Source organism: Terrapene carolina, unplaced genomic scaffold (assembly GCF_002925995.2).
Source record: "Terrapene carolina triunguis isolate 2854851 unplaced genomic scaffold, T_m_triunguis-2.0 Scaffold58, whole genome shotgun sequence".
NCBI lineage: Eukaryota > Metazoa > Chordata > Testudines > Emydidae > Terrapene > Terrapene triunguis.
The window spans coordinates 16959518-16976635 of NW_020664409.1; the positions used below are offsets into that span (position 1 = coordinate 16959518).

The 17118-nt window shown below is 41.9% G+C and overlaps 1 protein-coding gene across 1 annotated transcript in view; it reads right to left on the minus strand.

Annotated features, from left to right (window-relative positions):
• Positions 1-17118, minus strand: part of ZNF407 (zinc finger protein 407) — a 442750-nt gene that overhangs the window by 226614 nt on the left and 199018 nt on the right. The gene's annotated exons all lie outside the window — the stretch shown is intronic.

Here is a 17118-nt window from a genome sequence, read left to right on the forward strand (position 1 = left end):
AATACAAATAATTGTTATAACTATGATGAGGCTCTGATCAGTCTTCACGATGTAAGCTGATTGGTGCAGGCATAAAGAAGGAATTCCCTTCCCTATACAGCTGGTACAATTGACTGGGTGCATAAAGTTTTGGGATTTTTTCCCCCCACTTTCTTCAAAGCACCAATTTATTAACTTCCACTGGCTTGATTGACTGGAGTTCCAATCCTAGATATCGACGCCTAACACATATGCCAACATAAGCAAAGAAAATCAGAGTAAAAGCCTCTCAACTCCCCCCACTATGCCTAGCTAGATATTGCAACATGCATACTGCTGCAAAAATCAAACCCACAAACAAACAACAAATTTCCACCCCCAGGGTAAAAAGGAAGCGAGGGTAGGAAATGTAGTTCTTTTGGTCAGACTTATATCTTATTTAAGTCAGCATCCAGATTCTATAGCGCTCAGCACTCTAGAAATGCATAGACAGACAAACCAGACCTCTGCAAAACATGGTGAAGTTAAGGATGAAATTTAAAAAATCTCTACTCTAGATTATCAAATTTACTGGATTTGTCAGAAACTCAATGTTACTTTAATATAATTTTGATAACTAAATGTCACATAATATATAGTATCTGTATACATATATATGTCTGTGTATATATACACAATACACTGTCTGTCTGTGACCTAACTCCTTTGAGAAGTCTAATGCCACCATCGGGAGATTCTTGCACTCAGAGAACACAAAATCTGGAACTTGCTCATATCCACACTGGGCCAGTCACAATCTAAGCCTAAGGAATTTAGTCTTACCTCTATGTAAAAATCTAATTTCCATCAGCAATAAGGGGAGTTACACATGTGCATCATGGTGATTTTAGGCCCTTAAGGAATTAAATCCTCCCTCTATGCACACATGTAATTTTCATTAATACCAATTTTAAAATGTCAATTCCATGGGTTCCAGATTTAATAAAATTATGTCCAGCTTCCATAGTAAAGAATCCCATGTAAAGCAATGGGAGCATAAAAGGTGGTGGAGGGGGAAGGGGTTGTTTTTGTTTTTTATTGGAACTGGCCTTAAATTAGTAAAACTAACCATTTGAATTGACATTTTTAATTAAAAAAAAAATGGTTTTACTCAGAGCAGCAGCCGCAGCAGAAATGGTAATTTCAAGATTCAATCCAATCAACCTAAATTGTTGAAGGGAAACAAAATAGTTTAAACAAATATTTCATTACATTTTCCTTTTGAGGACCAAATCCTGCAGGCAGGATAAGGAGTGAAGGATGCAGCCATAGAAAACTAATTCTAGAGCTATATGCGTGTATTACACATACAACAGAACCTCAGAGTTATGAACACCAGAGTTACGAACTGACCAGTCAACCACACACCTCATTTGGAACCAGAAGGATGCAATCAGACAGCAGCAGAGACAACAACAACAACAAAAAAGCAAATACAGTACATTACTGTGTTAAATGTAAACTACTAAAAAAAGGATAAAAAAAAAGATTTGATAAGGTAAGGAAACTGTTTGTGCGCTTGTTTCATTTAAATTAAAGCAACATTTTTCTTCAGCACAGTAAAGTTTCAAAGCTGTATTAAGTCAATGTTCAGTTGTACATTTTTGAAAGAACCACCACAATGTTTTGTTCAGAATTACGAACAACCTCCATTCCCAAGGTGTTCATAATGCTTCCCTGGTGTAAGTGAAAGCAGCTTTTGCTCTAACTTTTTTCAGCTGCCAACAGCCTCAAGGGTCACAGTATGGCAATAGGAAAGTCCCAGTTATGCCCACTTTTCTCTGGCCATACCAGTGTGATCCTGCTATAAGCAACTGTGCAGGCTTTAAGTCCATATTGCTCTGATAGTGCAGTGTGAAATAGTTGCACTGCAGGAGAGAATCAGGCCCAACATTTTAAGATCAATTTCTTTATAGTATAGCTAAGATTTGTGGGGGGGGGGGGGGGGGGGGGGAAATAGAGGAAAGATGATCTGGGCCACAAGACACACATAAAACAAACACACTGCAACTGTAGGGTAAGTTCTGTGAGAACTGAACTGGGATGAACTCAAAAGACAGGTTGATTGTAAAAACTGATGCATATAAAATCTTACAGGCAAAAACCAGCAAACTGAAGTTTTAGATTGAAATAGTTATGGCTATTTTACTATTCCTGTCTATAATAAGTACAACATGCTGTACCTGAAGGGTAAAATGCAACTGTTTAAATATTTATGGAGTAAATACATGTATTGGGAGTTTGTTTTATGTCTGATTTTGACAACAAATAAGTTTAAAAAGGTAAATTTAATGTAATGCAATAAAACTGCAAAGTACGTTCTGACCTCCTACTCCTCCTCACAACACTTACACGCAAATATATACACACTTTAATAATACATATCCCAGTGGAGAACAACTGACCCCAGTAAATCCTGCTATTTCCCCAAGTGTGGAATTAAATGTTTCATGACTGCAGAGAGAGAACACATTTGTTTCCATTCTTGTGATATCATTATTTTCCCCCTTCATACTAATACCACTACCAAAAGCCCGTTATTCCATGTAAGTGACTGAATATTATATTTTAAGCTCTTATTTGTTTATTTGGGTGGGGGGGGAAGCTTTAAAATAACTATTTGAAATAAGCAAGCAAAAACATTTAGGAAAAAAGAGACATTTTACAAAGAGGAGCTCTACTACCAAACTTATTAAATGACATCAAAACAATTGCTATTTGTTAGGTACAAAAACAATAAAGAAAATCATGTGGAATCAGTTAAAGTATTAGCATCAGGCATACATCTTAACTTAGCTCAGTGTTTGGCATAACATTTAGTGGGAAAATAATATATTGGTTATATCATATACTGCTCTGCTTGTTATGTCAAATATGTGTGTTTATCATTCTGAATTTGAGCTGCATTCACAAATCTATGCTCCACTCAAAAACATGTCAGTCTTCTCCCTCTCCACATAAGGAAGCAGCAGCAGTGCGGAGAGGAGCCTGCACAGCCTCCTGACATCATATTCACTCAACTCATAAATTTGGACTATGGATTTTTCTATTTCTGTCCTGCCATTGGTTGCTGGTTTCCTTTCATCCTGCCTCTCTCCTACCACTGCAACCTTTAGCTGACCAATCTTACTATCCTTGCCCATTATGCTTCTCACCTTGTTTCTCCTTTCACCTTTTACCTCCCTCTCTCTTTACTCATTTAGAACATAAGAACACAAGAACAGCCATATTGGGTCAGACCAAGGTCCATCCAGCCCAACATCCTGTCTGCCAACAGCGGCCAATGCCAGGTGCCCCAGAAGGAGTGAACCTAACAGGTAATGATCAAGTGATTTCTCTTCTGCCATCCATCTCCACTCTCTGACAAACAGAGGCTAGGGACACCATTCTTTGCCCATCCTGGCTAATAGCCATTAATGGACTTAACCTCCATGAATTTATCTAGTTCTCTTTTAAACCCTGTTATAGTCCTAGCCTTCACAACCTCCTCAGGCAAGGAGTTCCACAGGTTGACTGCGCTGTGTGAAGAAGAACTTCCTTTTATTTGTTTTAAACCTCCTGCCCATTAATTTCATTTGGTGTCCCCTCTATTAGCTCAACATTCACTTCCTCCCTCCCATTTCAAGCCAGTCTCTCCTCCTCCCAAATATAAACCTAAAACAGAGTTGTTATTGTTTTTGGTAAAAATAAAATAAACACATGAAAAATAAGACATAGAACTAACACACTGCATGTCTACCATCATTGTGATCACTTTGCCTGCTCCTTCTACTGTTTTGGTCTTCTGGTATTGTACACTCTTCCTATGGACTAGATTGTGGCCCATCTTGCACAGCAGAGCAAAAGATGTCCCCTTATTCCCTTGTGCAACCTGGATCACAGTGTGGGAAGGAGAGCAACCTCTCCAGGGTCCTATTACATCACTCCCTCTCCCTCCCTGCACAAGTGAGCAGACTGCTCAAAATGGGAATGAGGAGTGAATGGAACCTTGGCTCTGTTCCCACAATGTTCTGGCTAGCATAGGTACACCAGCTCACCAGGAGAAGGACACTGTACCAGATGTGGGTTTGACACAGAGCTTTTCTCCCCCAGAGCCAGGGGAAACCATGAGACAGCTCGTGACCCTCACAGTCACAATCTGCCTTCTTGTCTGCTCCAGGGCAATGCAACAAATGAGCTCTTTTTTAGGCAAAGACATGATTGAGCCTTGTCTGTTTATACAGTGCCAAGCACAATGGGACCCCAAATACTCATTACACAGGGTAACCCTGAGGAAAGGCAAATCTGGAGAGTGAGCAGAAAAGGCAGGAGAGCTCACTCAGATTAACATCTTCTCCGTCTTTTGTGTGGTGAACTAGGAGCACAATATTTGGCCCTCTCCTGTTCAGTAAGGCATGTCATACAGCCAAGCAATACTGTACACTTAATTTAGAGGGGGACATGATGGTCCAGTGGCCATGACTGAAGTGGCAGTCAAGGGACTTCGGTTCTGTGCTCAGTTCTGCCACTGACACACTATGTGGCATTAGGCAAGTCAGTGAACTTCTTTGTGCCTCAGTTGCTCACCTGTAAAATGGGGATACTACTACTTAATCAGCTTTGTAAAGATTTTGAGATATATAGATAAAAACATGCTAAGTGTTACTATTACTTTACTATTGCAATTTCTATTAGGTTTGCAGAATAATTTTTGGCAACTGTTATACCTCTCAGTAAAGAAAAGTATGCCACAAACTGATCTTCCAGTTGTGACATAATCCAGTCGAAAACAAACTGATCTTCCAGTTGTGACATAATCCAGTCTAAAACAAAGCAAACAGTTGTGAGACATGCTTTTCACTTTATTGAGAGTCGTACTACATATCAAGAATTGATTTAATCCTCTACCGATTTTTGATAATTATATTCTGAAAGAGTTAACAAATATTGTAAAATGTATGCAAGAAACCTGTATAGAATTATATGTCAGAGAATTTTAAAAGAAACCCTATATATGAATGAGTGTAATCAATTTATTGGTCTCCTAGAGAGCACCAAAAATCTACATGATGTCCCTTTGTAAAATATTTTGCATTTGAATCTCTGATTAAGATGAAAAAAAAAACCCTGTAAAATTACATGTAAGATGACATCACCTTACTGACTACACATTTGAGGTTTAGGTTTGTTTGTTGCCTTTTTGAGCAATTTTTTACTGCACTCCTGAAATGTGTTCTTGAAATGGTACTTCAGACACAAGATCAAAGGATGTGGCGTACTGGGCTAAAATCTACGATGCCTGTTTGGTTATCTGAAACACAAGTGCTATTTAGAAGGGTACCTGGTCATCCCAAGTTTTTTGGAAGAAGCCAGTACCCCAACGGAACAAATTAAAAAAATAATCTGTGCTTATATGAAAATCTTTAGTAGGAAGGCCTGTAGGTCCTAAACAATGAGTCTTGCTTTGGAGGCAAATCACACCTCTGAGCTCCATCTTCCTGAAGAATCCATCAATTTGATAATTAGCGCCTTTGTTTGAGGGTTAGTAGGATACCTGATCTGGGTAAAAGTTATTACAAAGAGATGCAGTTGTAAGTAACTTTAGAGACTCCATCTTGAACTTGAATTATTCCAGATACGTGTTGAGGAATTTGATGTCCAAAGCCACCCTATGCCTCCTGCTCCCATGTTTTGAAGTCAGTAGATGAGGTGAGATAAGGGCAGGGATCGACAACCTTTGGCCTGCAGCCCGCCAGGGTAAGCACCCTGGCGGGCCGGGCCAGTTTGTTTACCTGCCAGCACATCCTTTGGCCTGCGCCACTTCCCGCAGCCCCCATTGGCCTGGGACAGTGAACCTCGGCCAGTGGGAGCCGTGATCGGCCGAACCTGCGGACGCGGCAGGTAAACAAACCGGCCCGGCCTGCCAGGGGGCTTACCCTGGCGGGCCGGGTGCCAAAGGTTGCCGATCCCTGAAAAAGGGGCGGGGGATTTTCTTTCCCAGTGAAGCGCTCTCTATTGGTCAGATTTGAAGCAGCTGAGCAAACTCAGAATTCAAAGCAGACAAAAAAGGAAGTTCTAACATTTCTCTGTGGACAGAAATAAGAAGTCCTTTGTGAAGTGGCACTATAAGAACCTATGTTATTTTTCTGATGCACATGAAGAATGATTGGGAGGGGGATGTGTCCAAACAAAACGTCAATGAGCAATGAAGGGACAAGGAAGAGTTGCTGATCATTGCTCCCTTTAGATACTTCATAAGCTAGGAAACAGGCTTGATAGTGAGCTCCAGGAGTCCCCTTTCTTATGCAACTGTATTGCTCCATTTGCTTATGCACTGCTGAAAAGCAAGAGGAGGGAGGAACTGGTTGAATGAAGAGTTGCATCGCTCTTCTCCCACTCAGCGTTGCTGAAGGTCAGAGAGTGATGGCAGGCCTGCAAGTGAACAGAGCTGAGACATCCCTCTCCCAGAGAACTTTATTGAGGACAAGGGGAGCGTGAGCTGAACCAGATGTGAAGGTGCTCAGTCCATTTCCCACAGGTTTCCTGGAAGAGGACATGCACATTGTGGAGGATGGGTGAGATGCCAGAGGAATGGAAAAGGGCAAACATAGTACCTATCAGTAAAAAGGGGAATAAGAACAACACCGGGAATTATAGACCAGTCACCTTAACTTCAGTACCCTGAAAGATAATGTTTCAGTGTTCTATAGAGCAGAGATCTGACCCATCATAATATGTGGGTGTTTGTGGACATCCACTGAGGAGTAGAGCCTGTACACCCTAGTCCTTGGAGCTCCTACAATGCTTGCCTATGAGCTCATGGTACACAGAACATGCTACCAGACATCAAGAGGGGACTGGTGTAGCACAACATCCTCAGTGACATCATGTCATAGTGGGGGCTGGTTACAAATTTCTTCTAGTCTCACTGCACTGGGCCTTAAACTCAGAATGAGAGATGTTCCACCATCCACTTGGTTATTGGGTATTGTTTTCCTATTGTCCAGATAGCTCTGGGATGACTCACAGTGCTACAAGACCAGCAGAACCTGGCACCACTGCTGCAGGAAGGGGCTAAGGGACAGAACAGACTGCCCATTCTACTGAAGATCACAATCAAATTAATTTAGTAGGAGAGTAGGAAAAGCAGCCTCCCTTACTGACGGGATGTGGAGTGAATCAGCCTGCCATCCCAAAGATCTGGAAAGATGGTAGAAGGCCACTGGACACTTCCTCTCACAGAGAAACCTGAAAATATTCTCTCTTCTCCAGATGGTCCAGGGTAGGGTCCAAGTGTTTCCTCTTCTCCCCATCCCTTTATGTGAGTCAGGGAGGGGGGTGAACAGCTGACATAAGCTGGACAGAAATGGACATAATTGTCATTAGCTGAATATTGCTCAAATAATATTGGGGCAATAGTTAGCTTGTTAAATTGGACTAAAAACTGTGCTAGTAGGCCAACTTTACACACTGTTGTCTGATCCCTAATGAATCATGGAATTTTTGGTGCTAAGTATGTGTGGATTTGAAATCAAAGATGAATCCCTTTGAGAACAACCTACTTCAGAGACAAAAATAAAAATGTGTAAAACACTGGATGGAAGCAAAATAATGCAGAATATTCAGTGATAAATGGAGTACCTAAGGTGGTATATTCAGGAAAAAATTACAACATCATTATCAAAAGTTACATTCTCCCCCAAGTGAAAATGCAAGAAAAGCAATACCAAGAGTAGAATCAAAATATACACAATAAATCAAACATAAGCTGAGAAAACACTTTTTGTGCTCACAGGAACAATCATATCAACAGCCAGAATTTAGGCATTCCTATTTTTAAAGTAAATAGCAGAAGGTCATGTTTCTCTGCATTCCCACAAGAACAACAAATACCATTGGTGGGACAGACACGATATTACAGAAACAGGATAGGATCACAACTGGCTTGATTCTGCTCTCAGTTATACAAGTCTGTCGTATGTAAAACGTAACCTGTGTCTCCAACTTGACCAAATCAAATTTACTTTGCAATATAGTTAAATTAACATATATTGTTTACTCAAAAATATATTTAGTTCAGTAAGTAAAATTAGTTTAATTATGACTATGTCACTTTCTGAATAAGAAATAACTTAGCAACATCTTCCCACTCAAAACACTTTTGAATTCGAAGACATTTTAAGAAGTTCACTAAGCAAAACACACACACACACACACACACACAAAGAAAAAATCCCAAACTTCAAACACCTTCCTGTACATTTCACTTGCAATTCCCCAATTCTCAGAGATTTGAAAACATTTATCATACTGAACTCTCTGCAGATGGTGGACAGCCAAACATTAGAATTTTGAAATCAGGAGAGGTAATATGTCCATTTAAGGACTTTCTTATCTTAACCGTATCCCTTAACCTTCAAGCTTTCATTTTATACTCTTCAACAGTTATTTTTTGCAGGAGTATTATAACAAAATAGAAAGGCCTCAATTTGCAAACTGAGTAACTTATGGAATGAGAAAGATGGATTTGAAATAGAGTAATACAGGTATCTGCATGAGGATGTGACTGACAAAGAGCCTCTGAAAATTTCTCTTTAAAACATGAAGTTCTGGCTTGAATCCTTACATTCTAGCACTCATACTAGCATTATTATAAAAGGGACTAGGTGGTGCATTGGCTTAGTATAGTACCCTTTCAACTCCACAGATCCAAACACTAATTTGATTATAGAAAGAAAGGAATTTGGTTTCATCCTATTACTCATTTATGTACAACAAACAATTTGGCATCATAATAGCAGACTTCTCAAGAAAAGCTCAGAACTGGAATACCTGCACAAAGCTGCATAGGCAGAACTGTGTAGGTAAGCTTGCAAAGCACCTATCTGCACAAAAGCTAGGATGATGCTATTGGTCACGCATTTTCTCGGGCACAAAATTCATTTCCAAATTTTAAAATAATACACTTTAAATGGTTTATGCTAAACCAACATTGTCAGACATGCTTCAATTTTAACGAACTGTACATAGCTTAATGGATAATTTCCAGACAGATTCTATTCATCTTTTTTTTTTTTTTTTTTTGTGAGCACACTAGCATGAACATACAAAACTAATATATATATTTTAAAAGTCAAACTTTGGGAACTTTTCTAAATGACCTGTCCAAACTGTGCTAACCCAACAACTTTGTTTAAAGAAAGCAGTTGCTAGCACAGTTATATAAAGGTTTCCCTGACAGGGATAGACAGGGATATTTTTCCTTGAGAATCATGCCTGATACTATAGCTGGATAGTTTATGGATCTATTTGACTAATGTAATTCTCTGGAAAAAAAAAAATCCATTCACAATGGCCAGAAACTATACTAGAAAGGTGCTACAATAGCAACAATTGTGCTTAAACACAATTGCTGCTGGGTTAGCTTCCAGGAATTGGCTGTAGAACAATCCTTGCAGGTTAATTTGTAAGTTCAGCTTCCTTGGTGTAGTGTCAGATTGTTCTACAGGCTGATCCTCCTTCTAAACCCCTAATGTAGCAGGAGAAGGGAAAACTTCTAACTCTGCAGCAGCTGCTAGACTAACTGTAGTGGCCCAGACACTCTATAAAACTTAACAAAGACTTCTAGGGAACACACAATTACTAGGCAGGTGTATTGGAACCTCGAAAAAGGGGATGAGTGATGTGGAAGGGGACATCTAAGTACCTGGCAGAGGGATGTGCTAGTGCCTGGGTCCATGAACTGCCTAGGTTGATGTATGTGGTAGGGACCAGAATGTGAATACACCATGGAGTCAGATGAATTCAAAGTTCCAATTCAATATTTTACACAAGCCTATTCTAAGTACGGTGAATCCCCAAACTGGCTTTGTTTAAAAACTGTTGTGTTAGTTATAATATATGGAGATATATCTATGTCATAGAACTGGAAGGGACCCCAGAAGGTCATCAAGTACAGCCCCCTGCCTTCACTAGCAGGACCAAGTACTGATTTTTGCCCCAGATCCCTAAGTGGCCCCCCTCAAGGATTGAACTCACAACTCTGGGTTTAGCAAGCCAATGCTCAAATCACTGAGCTATCTCTCCCCCCAGTTCTGTATACTTTGATCCACACAGTCATAGTGGGCCTGCTAGATGACGTTTTAGTGTCAAAGGAAGATATTGGACTAAAAGTAATGATAATGTCTCCAAGTATTTTAAATTTGAAGCAGTCACAAGAAGCTTGCACACACATTCTCTGATAACATTACATTCTCATTATCATAGGCTGATTTTACAGATTAATAGAACTGTATTCCATACCAAATAACATGGCTACCATTATGTATAACAATCATGAGGATAAATTTCTGCGCAATTCAGTGACATGCTAAAGACGCAGTCTAACCCCAAAAGTAAACATTGCTGTATCTTATTCTATGTGCAAATAACAAGTCATACACAAAACTAACAGAATGTGAATGACATTGATAAAGACATCAGTGAACTGCCTCCTCTCAGAGGCAACTTCAGGAGCAACTGGGGGAGGTGTTAACATTACCTTTGGAAATGGAAAGAGGGATTTTGCATTCTTTGAGATTTCATGATATCCTGGTACACATTGGGGCATAGCCTACTAGACTATCTTAAAGGGCTACATGAGAGCAGGGTGCTTAGTCACTTTCTCAAGATGAGAGTGTGACCATAAAATGTATTAGGAGATATGCTGTGAGCAATGCTATGAAGAAACCTCAATGCTGGATTCACAAAAGGATTAGACATTTATATGGATAATACCAGAGTTACAATGATATAGATTAAAAATAAACAAAACAAAAAATGAAAGTCCCTGATTCTCAGCTGGAATAAAGTTCAGTGGAGCTATACCACCTGAGGATCTGGCCAGGAGAGTTGTGGAAGAAATAATAGTCCTTGTCCTCCAAGACCTGCCCCTGAAAGTAATGAATGATGTCTGGATGCTGAATAGTTACTTGGAGGTCAGTGAGTGGGGAGGTATGCCCAGTTGAAATTTGGGTTGAAGTTTGGGTGAATATTTAGGCCAGATCTTCTTTTCTCTAAACCTCTTCAGTATTCCTAATTGTGTCTGTCAACCTTGAACCTTTCTAAATAACATTTAGCAATGATAATCTTGTTCTGGGGGTTGGTCCCTATAGCAGGTAGAACTTTCAAAGATTGATACCTATATTTGGTAGGCAAAAATGGCATTTAGGCATTAAAAGTGGCCAGAAGAAAAACAAACAACAAACAAAACTACTCCTAGATATTGAACCATGAATTTAATCAGGATTTATTTAATCAGAGAAAATCGCATAGTATGCCTAAATTCAAATGTCAAAACCTGGCAAGCAGGTGGGGCATAGTTCGGCACAAAACATTTTAGTTAAGTTTTCAACATCTGCAAACCAGGATAGTCATCTAACAAGGTCAACCAAGTCAGTTAAGAGATTTGCATGTAGATCCAATCGGTATAGCCAATTTAAATCAATACCTATGTGTTCTTCTACCACTGCACAGAAGGGATAAAGGATGGTTAATGTAGCTTTGTGCCTCCTAAAGATAGGAAAATGTTTTGTCTTCTGTTATAGATTCCCCCCACACTCCTCCTAAGATGTGACAGAAGGCATTTGGTCACTGAAGAATTGTCTATCATCATATATCAAATTTTATATACCTGTAACTAGGGCACTTTATACATTAATGAAGAAAATGGGTAGAACATAATAGATTGTAGGCGGTCTAAACATGTCAACATGTAACAAGTGAAAACTGGCACAAGTTAGAGCCATGTAATTTCATTGCCAATACTGCAGCATGTAAAGGGCTCAAGAAGTTCATCTGTAGATGTGCTTAGGCATCTAACTCAGCCAATTATCAATACACTTAGGAAATTCTTGAAATACAATGAAAATTCAACGGCTATGGATAATGCTGGAGCCAGTTCCAGAGTCACAATGAGGCAGTCATATCAGTCCTTTGAAAACCAGGATCCACATATTCCCTAGTGCTTTGTCAATGATTAGGAAATTGTAATCATACATTCAGCCTGCATTTTTCTTTGTTTAATTTCATGTCATTAACCAAAACAAATAATTTATTTGCTGCCTTTGGTATTTACAGTGTTTAAAGTTATTATACATAGAGAAAAAAAACTTGTTAAAGGAATGTTATTTAAGTACAAAGTCAAGCACTGGAAAGGTAGGAAATGCCAGATTTATGATTGTTCATGCAACCTTCATTCTAGTCCCCTGTCTGTCCATCCTGTGCACTGAATGAGTCAGGAAAAAAACCCACCATAATGCATATGCACAAGCAAAAGGGAAAGGTCATGTGCCAGATCTAGGGGACCGTACAGAAAGGTGATGGGGGCCAGCCCAGCTCCACCTTTCGCTGCTACTGCTAGTGTGTGCCAGTGCTGCTGCTTTGGTAAGGATGTGGGGTCCAGCCTTAGAATGTTTGTATGCTCTTTTGTGGCATGTTCCAAAATTTTCCAGAGGAACATGAGCGAGAGAAGATTTACTTATCACAAGGTGATTTTTCACAGTATATATCAAAATCTATTTCTACGGCATTTAATATCTAATAAGGGACCTACATATCTAAATTATGCTTAGAGAGGTGTTATTACTTCTCTAGTTGGTGATGTGATGCCTTGATGTATGCATCCCAAAATTTCATTTCCTTTATTTTTTGCAGACACATTGCCATGCAAACTACAATCTAATTTGCTCTCCATCATCACAATTAACATTTTTGACATTACTTCTTTTCAAACATTTTCCTCCCAATGAATATTCATGTTTTGTATTTTTTTTCAGATGTTTTAGTTTACATATTTCCAGTGTGACTCATTTTATTTCCTGCCCAATTTCTAGCCTCTCTGAGTCCTTTCGTATTATATCCTCCTCGGTATTTGCAACACATCATAATTTAGTACCATCTGTGAATGTAATTAATGTGGTGTTTAACTCTTCTTCTATATCATCAGTAAAGATGTTAAATAAAACCAAACCTAATGCTGATCCGTGAAGCACCCTGATAGTCAACTTATTTAAAAATCTATATATTTATAGTTATCAATACCCTTTGTTTACTTTTCTACAGCTAGTTTTCAATACAAGTTCTTCATTATTACCACTTTCCTGTACTCCCAAAGACTTTTATTTTGGAAGGGTGTGAATCTTAGGCCTGGTCTACACTATGACTTTAATTCGGATTTAGCAGCGTTAAATCGAATGAACCCTGCACCCGTCCACACAACGAAGCCATTTATTTCGAAATAAAGGGCTCTTAAAATAGATTTCTGTACTCCTCCCTGACGAGCGGAGTAGTGCCAAAATCGATATTGTCATTTCGAATTAGGGTTAGTGTGACCGCAATTCAATGGTATTGGCCTCCGGGAGCTGTCCCACAGTGCACCATTGTGACCACTCTGGACAGCAATCTGAACTCGGATGCACTGGCCAGGTAGACAGGAAAAGCCCCGCGAACATTTGAATTTCATTTCCTGTTTGCCCAGCATGGAGAGCACAGGTGACCACAGATAGCTCAGCTCATCAGCACAGGTAACCATGCAGGCCGATAATCGAAAAAGAGCACCAGCATGGACTGTACGGGAGGTACTGGATCTGATCGCTAGATGGGGAGAGGATTCAGTGCTAGCAGAACTTCGTTCGAAAAGACGAAATGCCAAAACTTTTGAAAAAATCTCCAAGGGCATGATGGAGAGAGGCCACAATAGGGACTCAGATCAGTGCTGCGTGAAAGTCAAGAAGCTCAGACAAGCCTATCAAAAAACAAAGGAGGCAAACGGTCACTCCGGGTCAGAGCCGCGGACATGCCACTTCTACGCCGAGCTGCATGCAGGTCTAGGTGGGGCGCCACCACTACCCCACCTCTGACTGTGGATTCCGAGGCGGGGGTAATCTCATCAGCTACATCTGAGGATTCTGCGGACGGGGAAGAGGAGGAGGAGGAGGAGGACGACGAGCTTGCGGAGAGCACCCAGCACTCCGTTCTCCCCAACAGCCAGGATCTTTTTCTCAGCCTGACTGAAGTACCCTCCCAAGCCAATACCCAAGACCATGACCCCATGGAAGGGACCTCAGGTGAGTTTACCTTTTAAAATACAAAACATGGTTTAAAAGCAAGCGTTTTTTAATGATTACTTTGCCCTGAGGACTTGGGATGCATTCGTGGCCAGTACAGCTACTGGAAAAGTCTGTTAACCTGTCTGGGGATGGAGCGGAAATCCTCCAGGGACATCTCCATGAAGCTCTCCTGGAGGTACTCCAAAAGCCTTGCCACAAGGTTTCTGGGCAGTGCAGCCTTATTCCGTCCTCCATGGTAGGACACTTGACCACGCCATGCTTGCAGCAAGTAATCTGGTATCATTGCATGACAAAGCCTGGCAGCGTATGGTCCCGGTGTTTGCTGGCATTCAAGCAACATCCATTCTTTATCTCGCTGTGTAATCCTCAGGAGAGTGATATCGCTCATGGTAACCTGGTTGAAATACGGGAATTTAATTAAGAGGACAGAGGTGGCCGTTCCTACTGGGCTGTTTGCCTGTGGCTGAAAAGAAATCCTTCCCTGCAGTTAGCCAAGCGCGGGGGGGAAATTGGTCCTGAGCTTTTCGCGTTTGGCTAGCAGGGATCTTCCCTGATACCAGCCACGCGGTGGGGGGAGGGATAAAGCGATCATCCCAGAGAATTGGATGGGGGGGGGATTTAGTTTGTTTTCTGCTGCTGAAGGTTAACAGGAAAACCGCAGCAGTCAACGGGCTTTGCTTGGTATGTGGGAAAGGAGGGCGCAGAAGCCGAAAGACAATGGCTTACCATGGCCGCATGCAAGCTGAATTCTGTTGCCCGGACCTGCGTCTGTGATCTCTAACACCAAAGCCACAGGCACTCAATATTAAGATGGAAAATGCGACCTTGTACTGAAATCACATGCGCTATGTAATGTGAATAGTGTTGTTCATCATGAAAGAGTATAAGCATTGTTCTGTAAAATGTATCATTTTAAAAACTTCTCTCCTTTTTTTCAAGCCTCCCTCCAGCAGCTGCAAATTTTTCAAGCCTCCCTCCTCCGTCTCGAAGGCTATCTCAGATAAGGCGGCGGAGAAAGAGGACGCGAGACGAGATGTTCACGGAAATAATGGAATGCACCCGCAATGAAAGAGCTCATTTGAATGAGTGGAAGGACACGGTATCTAAATTTAGGAAAGATGCCAGTGAACGTGAGGTCATGAGGGACGCTCGAGATGAGAAGTGGCACGCTGCAACGCTGGGGCTGCTGCGTGATCAAACGGACATGCTCCGGCGTCCGGTGGAGCTTCAGGAAGGGCAGCAGGATAACAGACTGCCGCTGCAGCCGCTGTATAACCTCCCTCCCCCCTCACCATGTTCCATATCCTCCTCACCCAGACGTGTAAGAACGCGGGGGGGAGGCTCCGTGCACCCTCCCACTCCACCCCAGTGGACAGCCCAACCAAAAGGCTGTCATTATATTGAATCTTTTCAGTGGCCTTTTACTTCCCTCCTATCCTCCTCCCAAACCTCACCCAGATTACCTTGTTGGTTCTCTCCCTATGTTTATAATCAATTAATAAAGAATACATGATTTTTAAACAATAGTGACTTTATTTCCTTTGAAAGCAAGCTGGGGGAAGGGGGGAGGGTGGGTTCCTTACAGAGAATGAGTCAATAAAGGAGGCGGGTTTTCATGAAGGAGAAACAAACAGAAATTTCACACTGTAGCCTGGCCAGTCATGAAACTGGTTTTCAAAGCTTCTCTGATGCACAGCGCTTCCTGGTGTGCTCTTCTAATCACCCTGGTGTCTGGCTGCGTGTAATCAGCAGCCAGGCGATTTGCCTCAGCCTCCCACCCCGCCATAAAGGTCTCCCCCTTACTTTCACAGAGATTGTGGAGCACACAGCAAGCAGAAATAACAATGGGGATATCGGTTTGGCTGAGGTCTGAGCGAGTCAGTAACGATCGCCAGCGACCTTTTAAACGGCCAAATGCACATTCTACTACCATTCTGCACTTGCTCAGCCTATAGTTGAACAGCTCCTGACTCCTGTCCAGGCTGCCTGTGTATGGCTTCATGAGCCATGACATTAAGGGGTAGGCTGGGTCCCCAAGAATAACTATTGGCATTTCAACATCCCCAACGGTTATTTTCTGGTCTGGGAAGTAAGTCCCTTGCTGCAGCTGTTTAAACAGATTAGTGTTCCTGAAGACGCGAGCGTCATGAACCCTTCCCGGCCAGCCCACGTTGATGTTGGTGAAACGTCCCTTGTGATCCACAAGTGCTTGCAGCACCATTGAAAAGTACCCCTTGCGGTTTATGTACTGGGTACCCTGGTGCTCCGGTGCCAAGATAGGGATATGGGTTCCATCTATCGCCCCACCACAGTTAGGGAATCCCATTGCAGCAAAGCCATCCACTATGACCTGCACATTTCCTAGAGTCACTACCTTTTGTAGCAGCAGCTCAGTGATTGCTTTGGCTACTTGCATCACAGCAGCCCCCACAGTAGATTTGCCCACTCCAAATTGATTCCCGACTGACCGGTAGCTGTCTGGCGTTGCAAGCTTCCACAGGGCTATCACCACTCGCTTCTCAACTGTGAGGGCTGCACTCATCTTGGTATTCTGGCGCTTCAGGGCAGGGGAAAGCAAGTCACAAAGTTCCAAGAAAGTGCCCTTACGCATGCGAAAGTTTCGCAGCCACTGGGAATCGTCCCACACCTGCAACACTATGCGGTCCCACCAGTCTGTGCTTGTTTCCCGTGCCCAGAATCGGCGTTCCACGGCTATAACCTGCCCCATTAAAAGCATGATCTCCAAAGCACCGGGTCCCGCGGTTTGATAGAATTCCATGTCCATATCCTCATCACTCTCGCCGTCGCACTGCCGTAGCCTACTCCTCGCCGCCTGGTTTTGCAGCTTCTGGTTCAGCATAAACTGCACGATAATGCACGAGGTGTTTACAATGTTCATGACTGCTGTCTTGAGCTGAGCGGGCTCCATGCTTGCCGTGGTATGGCGTCTGCACTGTTCACCCAGGAAAAAGGCGCGAAACGGTTGTCTGCCGTTGCTTCTCTGGAGAGGGGG